Here is a 15,770-nt window from a genome sequence, read left to right on the forward strand (position 1 = left end):
GGCAGGCTAGGAAGTTTCTTTCCTGAATCTTTTCCTGGGGGAGTCCCTGAATCAGATTGGGAACTATTAGGTACTTTTTCAACAGATGGGGCACCTATGGCCTTATCTTGTTCTCTAAGCATGTTAAGTAACAGTTCCAAGGAAGGATTCTTCCCTACACTCAAACCTCTCTCTATACAGAGACTCCTTGCTCTTTTCCAGCTAAGGTTGTCATATGCAAGTTTGGACAGATCAACACTTTGGCCTGTGCCAGACATTTTTTAGAGAGAGTTAAAGTGATAGAAAAAGAGAAAAAAGTTTTTAGGACTTTTTGGAAAGACAGAAAAAAACTTTTTAAACTTTTAAGAACTTTTTGAAAGTTTAGAAGTACTTTTCAGCACTTAGAAAAGAGTGAAAAGAGGAAATGCAAAACTTTTTGGCTATGTGTATATACACTGACCTTGTTTTGTATATTTTTCTCTTATGAAAAGTACAATGACAAGAGTGGTAAGTAGTCTCAAGCACTTATCCCACCACTGCACAACCAATGTAGGAGGCTGGACTGGCTTGTAGTGAGTACCAAGGGGTACTTGCACCAGGCCCAGTTATCCCTTATTAGTGTATAGGGTGTCTAGCAGCTTAGGCTGATAGATAATGGTAGCTTAGCAGAGCAGCTTAGGCTGAACTAGGAGACGTGTGAAGCTACTACAGTACCACTTAGTGTCATATGCACAATATCATAAGAAAACACAATACACAGTTATACTAAAAATAAAGGTACTTTATTTTTATGACAATATGCCAAGTATCTTAGAGTGTACCCTCAGTGAGAGAATAGGAAATATACACAAGATATATATACACAATAGCAAAAATATGCAGTATAGTCTTAGAAAACAGTGCAAACAATGTATAGTTACAATAGGATGCAATGGGGAAACATAGGGATAGGGGCAACACAAACCATATACTCCAAAAGTGGAATGCGAACCACGAATGGACCCCAAACCTATGTGACCTTGTAGAGGGTCGCTAGGACTATTAGAAAATAGTGAGAGTTAGAAAAATAACCCTCCCCAAGACCCTGAAAAGTGAGTGCAAAGTGCACTAAAGTTCCCCTAAGGACAAAGTAGTCGTGTTAGAGGAATAATGCAGGAAAGACACAAACCAGCAATGCAACAACTGTGGATTTCCAATCTAGGGTACCTGTGGAACAAGGGGACCAAGTCCAAAAGTCACAAGCAAGTCGGAGATGGGCAGATGCCCAGGAAATGCCAGCTGCGGGTGCAAAGAAGCTTCGACTGGACAGAAGAAGCTGAGGTTTCTGCAGGAACGAAAAGGGCTAGAGACTTCCCCTTTGGTGGACGGATCCCTCTCGCCTTGGAGAGTCGTGCAGAAGTGTTTTCCCGCCGGAAGGACGCCAACAAGCCTTGCTAGACGCAAATCGTGCGTTTGGCGTTTTTGGACGCTGCTGGGGCCCAGGAGGGACCAGGAGGTCGCAAATTGGACCTGAAGAGAGAGGGGACGTCGAGCAAGACAAAGAGCCCTCACTGAAGCAGGTAGCACCCGGAGAAGTGCCAGAAACAGGCACTACGAGGATGCGTGAAACTGTGCTCGCCGAAGTTCCACAAAGGAGTCCCACGTCGCCGGAGACCAACTTAGAAAGTCGTGCAATGCAGGTTAGAGTGCCGTGGACCCAGGCTTGGCTGTGCACGAAGGATTTCCGCCGGAAGTGCACAGGTTCCGGAGTAGCTGCAAAGTCGCGGTTCCCAGCAATGCAGCCCAGCGAGGTGAGGCAAGGACTTACCTCCACCAAACTTGGGCTGAAGAGTCACTGGACTGTGGGGGTCACTTGGACAGAGTCGCTGGATTCGAGGGACCTCGCTCGTCGTGCTGAGAGGAGACCCAAGGGACCGGTAATGCAGCTTTTTGGTGCCTGCGGTTGCAGGGGGAAGATTCCGTCGACCCACAGGAGATTTCTTCGGAGCTTCTGGTGCAGAGAGGAGGCAGGCTACCCCCACAGCATGCACAAGCAGGAAAACAGTCGAGAAGGCGGCAGGATCAGCGTTACAGAGTTGCAGTAGTCGTCTTTGCTACTATGTTGCAGGTTTGCAGGCTTCCAGCGCGGTCAGCGGTCGTTTCCTTATCAGAAGGTGAAGAGAGAGAGATGCAGAGGAACTCGGCTGAGCTCTTGCATTCGTTATCTAAAATTTCCCCAGAGACAGAGACCCTAAATGGCCAGAAAAGAGGGTTTGGCTACTTAGGAGAGAGGATAGGCTACTAACACCTGAAGGAGCCTATCAGCAGGAGTCTCTGACGTCACCTGGTGGCACTGGCCACTCAGAGCAGTCCAGTGTGCCAGCAGCACCTCTGTTTCCAAGATGGCAGAGGTCTGGAGCACACTGGAGGAGCTCTGGACACCTCCCAGGGGAGGTGCAGGTCAGGGGAGTGGTCACTCCCCTTTCCTTTGTCCAGTTTCGCGCCAGAGCAGGGGCTAAGGGGTCAATGAACCGGTGTAGACTGGCTTATGCAGAATTGGGCACATCTGTGCCCAAGAAAGCATTTCCAGAGGCTGGGGGAGGCTACTCCTCCCCTGCCTTCACACCATTTTCCAAAGGGAGAGGGTGTCACACCCTCTCTCAGAGGAAGTTCTTTGTTCTGCCATCCTGGGCCAGGCCTGGCTGGACCCCAGGAGGGCAGATGCCTGTCTGAGGGGTTGGCAGCAGCTGCAGTGAAACCCCAGGAAGGGCAGTTTGGCAGTACCAGGGTCTGTGCTAAAGACCACTGGGATCATGGGATTGTGCCAACTATGCCAGGATGGCATAGAGGGGGCAATTCCATGATCATAGACATGTTACATGGCCATATTCGGAGTTACCATTGTGAAGCTACATATAGGTACTGACCTATATGTAGTGCACGCGTGTAATGGTGTCCCCGCACTCACAAAGTTCAGGGAATTGGCTCTGAACAATGTGGGGGCACCTTGGCTAGTGCCAGGGTGCCCTCACACTAAGTAACTTTGCACCTAACCTTTACCAGGTAAAGGTTAGATATATAGGTGACTTATAAGTTACTTAAGTGCAGTGTAAAATGGCTGAAATAACGTCCACGTTATTTCACACTCAGGCTGCAGTGGCAGGCCTGTGTAAGATTTGTCAGAGCTCCCTATGGGTGGCAAAAGAAATGCTGCAGCCCATAGGGATCTCCTGGAACCCCAATACCCTGGGTACCTCAGTACCATATACTAGGGAATTATAAGGGTGTTCCAGTAAGCCAATGTAAATTGGTAAAAATGGTCACTAGCCTGTTAGTGACAATTTGGAAAGAAATGAGAGAGCATAACCACTGAGGTTCTGATTAGCAGAGCCTCAGTGAGAAAGTTAGTCACTACACAGGTAACACATTCAGGCACACTTATGAGCACTGGGGCCCTGGGTTACCAGGGTCCCAGTGACACATACAACTAAAACAACATATATACAGTGAAAAATGGGGGTAACATGCCAGGCAAGATGGTACTTTCCTACACCCTCATCCAGAGGAGAGACTGGCAGACCTTCACTCACTGTCACAGGCAGCAGTCTTGCAGAGCGTCTCCTCCTTACACAGCCCAACTGACTGCTTGACTTTGGAAACCTCAAGCTTCTCTTCTTGTAGCCCATTTCCAGACACCAAATGTAATTTACGGTCTGAGTCTTTGAAGTTTGTGTTGGGAGTAGGTTTCCTTTTGAAGTGCCCGCTCCCCATCACTTCCTCCAGAAAGCAGTCAGTCATAGCAGGAGCGACTCCAGATCTGAAAGCCCCACAACACAGGTCATAGGAGTGACTAGAAGTTCACACAGGGATGCCAGCCATGGTGATGTGTAGTAAAATGTTACCCCAGGGCCTCCAGCCCTACTCTTCATGATTTCTTATCAGCGTTATCTTCCTGATGTGCCAGACCTCTTCTAGTGACCTCTCTATAAATCAAAGAGCACCCTTTGATGTATACCAAAGAGCCTGGCTCTTCTTCCTCCAGTGTGCCCTCCCACCCAGCTCAAATGAATGCAGCAATCCACACCACCCTCTGGGGGATTCCTCTACCTGCTCATACTAATTCAGAGAGCCCCAGTCTCCGCAATTGGAACCCAGAATCTTCCATGTATTGTACCAATCACAGGCACACATGCACTGCACAGCGCTACATGCTACCTTGATGTAGACCACAACTGTGTTAAGCACACAGCTGCAAAACTTTAGAAGATTGCAATCTGTGAGGCAGGCCTGTCGTGGCGCGCACGCACATCATCCATGTTCACCCATGACAGCAAAAATCAGCACCAGAGATCCAGACATTGTTGCAGCTGGGGCACTCTGGGCAGGGATACAATCCATCACCATGCTAGGAACTTTGCTGTGTCAGAATGGATTGACTAGAAGGTAATATCTGGATCTCATACAAGCAAATCAAAAGGCCACCAAGTCCCCAAGCCGTACACTTTATGTTACTGAATAAGGAAGTAGGTTAATTCTGTTAAAGTTCTTTACCAGGCAGGTAGTTAGAATGCAGTAGTGTCAGATTTTATGAACTTCGCATGCGGTTTAAATGCATTCCTGGCTTTTATATGATGCCATTTTAAGGACATCAGGCTGCAATTTACCCTGAATTAGCAGATAGCAGCCTTAATAGAGGTCAGATGGAGCATGGGTATGCCTGCCCCGTCAGAAGTGTGTTCCCATAGTCAATACAAGAACGCACCTTCGATTGCTCTCTTCAGCGATGAGACTTGATCCTCGCTCAAGACAAGGATCTGATAAGAGTGCTTTTGGGAAGAAAAACGATATTGGCTTGAAAGTCTGACCTTTGTCAAGTATAAATCCCATTGATTTGGCAACCTATAATGAAGGACTTGTAACAGAGCATGTTTTGACAGGAATAATGCACTGTGTGACTGAAATCAGAAGGAACTCTACTTGAGCAGGGTAGTGTCATCTGATGGAGTCATTTTTAGGAATAATTGAGACAGACTAGAATAGTGTCAGTGCCTCTGCAAACACTACAACCCAAAAAGCCGGGTCACCCCTAATAGAGTCTACAGAGGTACTGGCGTGTTTTTGGAGCCGGGGGGATTGGTTCCATTTAACCAATATACATCATAGCAGAAATTCCAATACAAGAATCAAAAATCATAAACACGGTTCGACAAAAGGTATTGCTATAAAGGATAAGTGGTTATCTATTGCTTCTTCTTTCATGTGTATCTCTTACGGTCCTGAATACGGTTTTTGTAAGAACACCGCAAAACATGTGTTGACAACATCCGTGAAGATGTATTAAATATATTATTTCTATTTAAGGAGAATGTGGTTTTAGCTTTATATTTGAGGATGTAACTGATAAAAGGTCAAGTGTCCGCGCATGTTATGCAATAATCTGTGATTCGTCTACTGGATAAATTACTCCCCTCCCCCCAATCCCTACCCTCTATTTGTGCAGATCATGCATGGCAATGTAAATGTTGAATAGACATCCAAGATTGGATATTTGTATCACTGCAATGCAGGCGACATCACCAGGAGAGGTCACTTCCACATACAGACACAGAGAAATGACTTTAGTAATCCATTTCTTATTTGTATTGTTGGGGGTAAAAGCTATTACTTATTTTCAGATTGATTTGACTTGCACCAGCTTGGTTATTGTTTCTTCATCTTTCCTGAGAAGGCCTGCAAGCAGCCTTGTGCCGGTATGACAGAAGAGTCATCGTGGTGATGCAAAAAGGATTGTTGAACTAATCTACATTTTTCCTTCACTGCTTATTTTGTTACACCAAACTTAATAAACTCCTGGATCTACTGTCAATTAACATGAGCCAGCAACCTTACATACTCATTTAGTGATCTTCAGAAAAAGAGAAAGTCAGGGCCAAAGGGTGGCCTCGAGGTAGTAAGCATATAAGAAAACACAACCAGAATGGTGCTATGATTTTCAGTGCCACATGCAAAATTACATTTTGCCTTTTTCCCTTACCCAGAAAAAGAGCTATCTGGTGCCTCATGTAGGTGGGGTTAGAACGAAGCTGTCTAAACTCACCTTAGCTAGTGCTGGCCTTGGTACGGGTGTTATTCCACAGAAATCAAGATCCGATTATAAACTTTGTAAATTGTATTTATATCAGAGAAAGGGTAAAGCCTAGTAAAATATTTCAATTTCTGCATTGCATAAAGTGGAAAAAGTGGTGCTACCGCTTTATCTCCTATTTTAATGTGCGGAAATCAGACTAGGGTAGTAATACCAAACACACTTCGGTATCAGTATTTACAGTGTGTGCCATTACCACCCCAGAGTAAAATGTCTTTAAGAAAAAAAGACTAACGTTTCTTAAGATTGAGGTGATGATCAACCATTGTAACATTACAGGGGGTTACAGATTATCGAGATGTGGCCTGTTTAAGGCTATTTTGGTAAGTCACTTGAGAAATAACGTATTTTCTGGTAGGAGACATGTAATGGTACGTAGTGTTGAACTAGTCTATGACATTAATGATCCTTACATGGGAGCAAATAATTTGATCTATATGAGGAGGAGAGAATTATCCAGGTTGATATTTTTGTCTGTATGCAGTGTAAAGACAGAGGTCGCTGCTCCACTTCTACACAATTCTCTGCATCTTTAGTAACGAAAACACAAAGACATCTAACAAGTTTGCCAGGGCTTCGTTTTATAGATGCCAATCCAGACAAACATAGTTATGGTTCACACAGTGGAGATAATAAAGTAATGTATTTCATGCACATCCAGGCATTCTAAATTGATCAGGGCAGGCTTTCACAGGTTAGACACCTTGGTAAAAGCATTCAGTTTGTGTTTACATGTCCATAACAGTCCAAGGAAGAATGCGGTCGAGATAATTTTTTCCATGTGCTGAGATAAGGTCCTTAGTCAGTCTTTTATTTTCATGCTCCCAACAGGATCAATTAGAATGGTAGTCCCAAGAGAAAAGAGACCTGAAAGGAGAGGAGGACGACAGATTACTGACATGCACAGCACATGAAAATGCAAATGAAAATAAAAAAGAAAAAAATTTTAAAGTGTGTGTGGATGGTCTTTTTTTTCTTGTACTCAGGGCAGAAATAGTAGAGACAGGCAAAATAATATAGTGCTTTGGCAAATGGATGTGTTAATTGAGAGACTGGTGGTAACCGACATTAAAAGCACCGATGAAATCCAAATATGCAATGCTTTATACATGAAACTAATTGAGCCCTTTTTTGCCTGCAACATAACTTTTCGCCTTTCCAATAATGGTATATCTTTGCAACATATTGACGTATTCAGGTTTTTAATTTTTGTTTCATAATATTCAAGCTTAAGGTCTGTAATTCAATGTTTTCATTTATTTTATTCATACGTTCTCTATTGTATTTTTTTCCATGTGTCCTTCGATTGCTTTGGGGTGGAAGTGGTCGTGAAACTCAGACACATTAATGACAATTCGTAATATAAATGTGCAGTTACAGCTTTATTTATTTATATACAGAATGAAATAGGAAGACAGTTTGCATTAGACATTCCAAAAGTATATCAGAAGATCCTAGCGCCCTGACATGCAACCTCAAATGTTATTTTAGCAGTTAGGTAATATAGTCTATCTTTCTTTCTCTATGAGTGCAATTTGCTATGCACTTGTCTATCAAAGAGACATCACATAAGAGGCTAAAATATATCTCAACGGGTATGATAAGTCTGCCTGCTGTCCTAGTTTTGCTACATTCAGGAGTTGAAGAAAGCAATTAGATAGTTCTGTGCCAATATTCAACGCCCATACGAAACTAACAAAAACATCGAAAAAGGAGGAGAAAAGATTTAGGTTTAGACAGGGGAACTGAGCACCATCTCCAGTCAATGGAGCCTTTGGTGTCTGTAAAGTGGGACTAGCGGACACAGAAGAGAGGACCAGATAAGAACAAAACGATCTAAAGCCTGTGGTCAGTGTCAAAAGGACCCGGCATTCATATGCTACTTCACAGCTGGAAAGAAAGTTCCAAAGCTTTAGTGACCCTTACCTCAGTACTGATAGCTTGCAGTCAAGCTCTGCAGGGTGGGCAGGTGTTCCCACTTCTGTGGAAACCATATTTAGAGTAATTGCTATGCTAAAAACTGGACGTGGAAGACAAAGAAGGACTGTTTCAATCTGATTAGGCCCACACAGGTTCTGGATCTCGAAAACTGTAACTACTTGTTACCTACAAAGGGAAAGGCGTTGCAGGATGTAGCATCCTCTCAAAGGGCACACTTCCAATCCATCACTAGGTCAAAAGCATAAATACATATTATCAGTCATAGAATTCAAGCTACCTACATAACCATAACAGAAGTCTCTTTATGATCATTTTCCTAGGATTACTCCATTGAAGGAGGGGTTGATTTGAATCTGGCTGGGTCCAAACTGGAATGGTGAGGTGAGCAAAACAATGAATTAAACCCAGATCTGTGGCTTGGTGAATCTTTGACAATGTTCAGCATTCCATCCATCATCTTTTTGGGTTGAATATGCTGCTGCGTGGTACATTACAGATGACCACATTTGTTAAAGCTCACGGAAAAGGTTTAAAAAAAAATAAAAACATAAAAAATAAAAAAAACTTAGTTTGCTGCAATGCTGGAAAGGCAGGCACTCTTCTCCAATTCTAATGGGCAAACTTCTTCCGCCTCATCCAGCTCAAAGAGATAAGGTGGTCTTCCTTCTACCATAGGAGGGCTGGCTGTTCTATCTTGTGGGGTATGACCAATACTTCTCTGGGGTGCAGACTCTCAATTCTTATCTGTATAGGTCTAGCTAAGCTGTTAGTAGTACGGCTAACTCAACCTCCTCAATGACAGTGCAGGGTCGGTTTCCTCTTCATCCACTCATTGGAACCAAGCTGTAACTGGCTGATGAGCCTGTAACTAGGGCGAGGCCGGTCCTGGGTTGCTTGTGTTCCAGTTCAAGGAGGACCTGGCCTGGTAGTTCGGGCTGGACTGTTCCCATGAGAAGCAGGATCAAGACTTATCTGCATATGGCTGGGTCCGAACTTGATTAGCATGGCAAGCAGAAGACCGATGGGTGGGGATGCTACCCTGAGCAACTGCCAGTGGTTAGATAAACTGCAAGCATTCCTCCGATCACACTTTGTCCAACAGAATGTAAAGGATGAGTACTGCAGCCAACTCATAAACTAAGGGTCTAAGTATTAAAGGGTTTTACACGCTGTGTGGCTATGGGGTAGTGTGTTTTATACAGGTATAGGTCATATTTATAACCCTGCTACAGACTAATGGTATGTCTCCATCATGAAGGGAGAAGTGATAGAAACTCTTTTACACACACACACACACACACACACACAAAAAAAAAACATAACACACAAATTAGGTCAGGGACTGGAAACTTTACTTTTTTCAAATGGGTTTTCACAAGTACTTTGTGGTTGGTAACATTTGGTCCGTAGTACAGTTAGTGCTGAAAAGTAAGGGAAAGATATACACCTCAACTAGCCACTACAGAGCTCCCACTGAGAAAATGGAGAAAGGTAGAGAAAACTTTAAGAAGTTTTTCTTGATTAAAAGCAACTGAACATGATGATGAAATCACACAAAGACACCTGGGATAGGATCAAACTAAACTGAACCAGCTTATCTCCTAAAATCAGGTCCCAAAATATTAATTGGCAACTATTTAATTTGTATATAGAAAATCTACCTCAAGCACTGGAAGAAACAGACTATGTTACGCTGGGCTTAAAATGATTTAAATACCTATATAATGCTAAGATTCACGAAAGGCTTAAACAGTCTTTCAAACAAAGGTCTGCACAATCTCTTTACACAGGTCTAACATTTCTTAGAAAATGTAATAATCAAATTGTTCTGGAATGGGGACGTTGTTCAAGAACATAGGTCCTGAGATGGCCTGTCTTCTAGTTTTTCCCCCCCATCTCCCATCTTTTGTCCTCAGAGTTCGCAAAGCCATGGATCCTAGTGTGTCTTTGTCAGCCCCAGATAATTATTTTCTTGGCCAGACAATAAGCAAATCTCGCCAGATTTGCAGCAATGTTTGTATATAGACTCAAACCAGAAAAGATGCCACAGCTCTCTTTTTCTTTTCTTCTGTCTTTATTTCTTAAAAGTATACGACAACCAGTACATGCATCCAACTCTGGCAGAGCCGTCCACCACCTGCCACGATTGTCTCTTCAAAATCCACATTCCACACGTCAAAGATTCCATTATGCAATACAACATTTCCCCCTTCGTAACAAAACATGAGACTAATCTAACAAACTCAAAACATATGTACATGGAATAGTGAGTATAACACTATTTAGAAAACAAAACATGTCCTTTGTAGCAAAACATACGAACACACACATTCTTCTTTAGGAACAAAATATTGTAGTCAATCAATATAATACTCTTTTAAATAACTTGGCTTCCTTCTCAGTCTCTTTTCTACCTGTACATTTTCATCAGTACTCTCATCCCTACCATCATCACATTTATGCAATTCTCTTTTATTACACTCCACCGCAACCTCTGTGCTCCACCTCTTGCCATGCTCCAAAATTACACTTTATTTCCTTACGTCAATCACCTGCTTAGGGAGTGACCACTTTGATGAACCTTTCCTACTACCATAATATAATCTAGTTCGCACCCAATCTCCTTCCACAAACCTTTCTTTCTTTACCTCACCCCTTACATTACCATCATACCTCTTTTGCTCTTTTTTCACACGTTCTGACAACTTCTCCTCATCAATCTTCCCTTTACCAGCTCTTCCCATCCATCCTGGAACGGCAATGGTACAGGGTTTCCTTCCTTTCAATAACATGAAAGGAGTTTCCATCGTAAGAGTATGCGGGGTGGTACGATAACTCCCTAGCAGATTCTTAATCTCCTTTCTCCAATCCAAACCACTTTGAAGCGACAACTGTACATTCTCATTTAACACTATTAAACCTTTCCACCAGACCATTTTCCCTAGGATGGGCTACAGCGGTCTTAATGTGTCTGACACCACAACTTTCTAAATAGTTACTAAACTCTTTTGACGTGAATTGAGGACCATTATCTGTGATTAAAGCCTCAGGATACCCTTCCCTTCTCCATACCTCTTCACAAAACTCAATGGCAGCTCCAGATTTAACATCTGGAAACACACCTACCTCCGGCCACTTAGTGTGATAATCCATCATCACTGAAGCATAATATTTTCCGCTGCCGCCAAATTCAAATGGACCGCATACATCCATTCCTACCTTTTTCCACCGTTCACTAGGAAATAGTATCGGAGTAACCGGAACTTTCTCACACTTATGTGTTTTGTCACTGCAAGCACAACTCATACAGTTTCTCACAAATCACTCAACATCTGTCCATACTTGGCCACCAAAAATTTTCTCTCACCTTCCTCTTCATAGCCGACATGCCACCATGTCCCTCATGCAAAATCTCCAACACCTGCTTCCTTAAACTACCAGGTACAATCAGTCTGTCTCCTCTTCTCACTACTCCTCCTTGTTCAGATAACGCTGACCAAACATTCTTGTAGTTCATCAACCTATTCACACTTTCATCCAACTCGTGCCATGGTTTATCTAAATTTCCCTTCAACACTTGCATGTCTGCGCCTTCTGCAACAACAGCCTTCCACATGTCCTCTGATATTGGTTTAATTTTCATATCACGAATATCTGCCACCAACCAATCTTCATCATCCTCAACACTGGTATTCTCCAACAGTAATCTTGATAAACAATCCACATTCACATTCCTCACCCCTGGAACATATTTAACTGTGAATGTGTACTCTTGCAAGCAATATAACCATCTTGCAATTCTGGACGACGCCCAACTGGCCCCTCTAGTTGTGAGCAAATCAACAAGTGGTTTGTGATCCGTACGCAACTCAAATCTCCTTCCCCATACATAGTTTATGAAATACTGGACACCCCACCAACATGCAAGCACTTCTTTTTCTATTGCAGAATACATACTTTTGGCACCCTTCAATGCCCTTGATGCAAACACCACCACATGCTCCCTTCCTTTATCTACTTGCATCAATACAGCAACCAATCCATGCATACTAGACTCTGTTGCAAGAATAGTGAGCCTTTGCGCTATAAAAGGTTTCAACTCCACTGCACCAAACACACACTTTTTAAGTTTCTCAAATGCCTGCTGACACTCCTCCCACCAAAGATAATTTTGACCCTTTTTCATCAATTCACACAACGGTTGGGCCACATGAGCAAAATTCTGCACAAACTTTGCGTAATATTCCGCCAAACCAAGGAACAATCTCAATTGATCCTTATTCACTGGATTTGGCACATTCTCAATTGCTTCCAGCAACTTGATCTTTGGTTTTATTCCACTACCTGAAATTGTAGGTCCCAGATACTCTACACTGGAACATGCACTTACTCAACTCAACTGTTAATCCAGCCGCTTCCAAAACTTCACATACTCCTCTCATTACTCCATGTTTAACCATATCTTCAGTCCTCACCTACACATCCGCTTGGAAAAACCTCACGTTCTCAATCTGTCCCAACAAACTTTGCATGATTCTTTGAAACACTGCAGAAACAGATGCAAGACCAAACAGCATGCGTTTAAATCTGAATGCACCCTCCGGTGTAATAAATGATGTGAGGTGTTTCGAATCCGGGTGCAACTTTATCTGGTGGTAAGGGCTCGACAAATCCAATGTCAAGAACAATCTACCTCCTTGAACTCCAGCCAAAAGTTCATTAATGTTTGGCAAAGGGTGCCTTTCAATCCAAATGGTGTCATTCAAATCCCTTAAATCCACACACCTTCAGATGTTACCATTGGGTTTCCGAGCCAACACAACCGGATTCAACCATTCCGATGATTCAATTTCCTCTATTATATCCTATTTCAACAATCTTTCTAATTCAGCTTTCAATACCACAGGCACACTTCTCACTTTGTGCACTTTCGGTGTGGCACCTTTTTTAAAAATAATTTTGTGTGGAAATTTCTTCAAAACAACCCAAACCTTCTCCAAACAAATTAGGAAACTCTCCTTTCCATTTCACAGCGTTTTGATCATTAGATACAGACAAAACCTGAAACGACAAAACTTGTTTTATTGAGTCAGACTCAAAAGCTTTTCCAGAATTTTCAAATGTCTTGTACGATTTATCAGTTTATCTCTAAAAATCTCTTCGTGCAACTCCCTGAATTTGCATGTGTTTGCTAAAGTACGCAATGCACATACAAACTGATCAACGGACTCATCAGGAGCTTGCACTCTCGAAAAGAACCTATGACGTTCTACCACAATACTAGTTCTTTTACAATAATGAGATTCCAATGCCCCCATTGCCCTTGTATACACATCATTACCATCGTTCTTTTTATCTTAAGCACCTTCTTCCTTAACTATTCACTTGTGGTAAAGTTTGCAATACCTTCCTTCCCTCCACCCCCAGATTATGTTTCAAAAAAGCTAATTTCCTTCTTGCTGTAAAAAATAGCTCCCCCCCAATGCTTCTAGGTACGTTTCAAAAGCATTACGCCAATCCTTTCATGTCATGCTTGGTTCCACAGGTATTGCCAAAAATATATATATATAATAATAATAATAATAATAATAATAAATTTGGTGGAGGTACTATTGGCTGCATGTTGTACTCACACACAGTCTTTTCATTTTTTCCCCCTTTTAAAAACACTACTACACTGTATAAGTCAATGAAAATAACAAACTAAAATATAAAAAGTAGTCACCGCTGTCATACGCCGATCCAAGTGCAGATCCAGAAATGCTGTTGGACAGTTCTAATACTCATACACCAGCGATGAAATGCCAAAATTCAGTCAAAGCTGATGCAGACTACTTATCCATGGCGAACATAGAAAAATAAATGTAAAAAATTACGTTTTCCTTCAACAGCTTCGAGTCGTTTTAAGAAACAAGGTTCCTGTAGGCACTTCCTAATGTCTTTCTCCAGCCACTCCACATCATTTTGAAAAAGAAAAAATAAAACAAAAAATAATAATGTTGGCCTGTTCCTCAGTGACGCGCGAGCCGTTTCAGGAAGTACTGCTAAGGAACTTCCAATAATAACGTCCTACGGCACGGCGCTAGTGCGATGCAATTCCTAGTGTTTTTCAGCCACTCCACGTTGTTTCCAAAAAACAAGCCTCAGCCACGATACAGCAAGTTCTTTAATGACGCGCGAGCAAGGACACGTGCGTTTCAGGAAATGTTGCTAAACAATAATAGTGCAAGGCACCACGGCACAGCGCCACTGCTCGCGCACACAAAGACCGCAACTAACTCAATGTTAGCTCGCGCATGGAAATGCCCATGTAGTTGAAAATTAAATAAAATACAAGCGCACCATAACGAAACAGCAAAAAAATAATGGAGGTAAACATTTACTAATCAAAAGTTACCTTCCATTAGCTGTTTGTTCGTGACAAAGTATGTGTATTTGTCCTTGTTCCTGAACATCGGGTTTCTGTGAAATGAACTTCTTTGTTCTTCTAGAAAAGTTGACCTTCAAACATCGCCAGGGTTGGAACTGTAGCCACCCTCGTCGCAACTGAAAAGATGCCACAGCTCCCTTTTTCTTTTCTTCTGTCTTTAGTTCTTAAAAGTATACGACATCCAGTACATGCATCCAACCCTGGCAAAGCAGTCCACCAACTGCCAGGATTGTCCCTTCAAAAATCCACATTTCCAAGATTCCATTATGCAATACAACAAAACCCACTATAAATTATGTTTTACACGGTGGGTATAAGAATGCCACAGGCATCCACGTACATAAGTTATAAACGTATCACTAATAACACAATGAACCATGTAGCTGTGTTTACGAGCCATGGGTAATTAACGGTCTCTATTTTGGAAAACACTAAAAACTTTCAAACAATCTCACGGGGCAATCTTTATCATAAACGCCTTTCCACGAGTAGCGTTGCCCTGTACTACTTCACTCTTATGTATATTGCGAGAGTTGAGTTGTATGTGTGCTTGCTCTTTTGCAAGCCCGCGGCACCCCCCAAAAAATGTTTCTCCATTCGCTTTAATGGGGCTTCCTCTTGAACATCTATACTCACCTTCATTACAGCCAACAGGTGGACAGGCGCGGTCCCTCCTATCCTCCCGCCTCCCCAACCCACCTGCACAGTCCGATCCTACTCACAAAGACTAAACACAATCTGCGTCACTGTGCCTGGTCCCACGGCCGCTCCCTTCGCCATGGTCCGTCTCGCCGCCTGGAACACATACGCCGCTCCCCCGTACAGCCCTGCGGCTCCCAACAACCGACAGCTCCAACATTTGCTAAAGGACGATCTGCGAGGCTCTGCTACTGTTGAGAGAGAGCTAGCCATGATGACCTTCTTATAATGTGGACCAGTCACGATTGGCGCATGAACGCGGCCATGTTTGACGGGGGCGCTGTAGTCGGCAGCGAAGACGGCAGCCATGTCAGAAAGGGAACCATTAATTAACCAACAGCTTTCGGCGCCATGATGAACGAGTTTTCTACACAATGCATGTGCGAAGACCACCTCAGTATGGCGAATAAATACATACTACGAACCAACTGTATTTTAGAAAAGCAATTGACATGCTACAGTTGCTTCTGTATTTGGATCGCTGCTGTTTTACTGGGCCAATAACCTTCACTTGTCTTTCGTTCTCATCCCTAGTCCTTAATTTATTTTATCTTTATTTCAGTCAGTAACCATGGTTAGGGAGTGTTGTCAGTCTCA

The 15,770-nt window shown here is 42.8% G+C and overlaps 1 long non-coding RNA gene across 1 annotated transcript; it reads right to left on the reverse strand.

Annotated features, from left to right (window-relative positions):
• Window positions 1–6,663: 6,663 nt before the first annotated feature.
• LOC138259427 (uncharacterized) lies at window positions 6,664–15,530 on the reverse strand. Its single transcript, XR_011198727.1, has 2 exons — window positions 15,197–15,530; window positions 6,664–6,970 (listed from the first exon to the last, which is right to left on the reverse strand). It is a non-coding gene; the product is annotated as an uncharacterized lncRNA (long non-coding RNA).
• Between the last annotated feature and the right edge of the window lie 240 nt (window positions 15,531–15,770).

The sequence above is a fragment of the Pleurodeles waltl genome, chromosome 9, assembly GCF_031143425.1.
Source record: "Pleurodeles waltl isolate 20211129_DDA chromosome 9, aPleWal1.hap1.20221129, whole genome shotgun sequence".
Lineage (NCBI taxonomy): Eukaryota > Metazoa > Chordata > Amphibia > Caudata > Salamandridae > Pleurodeles > Pleurodeles waltl.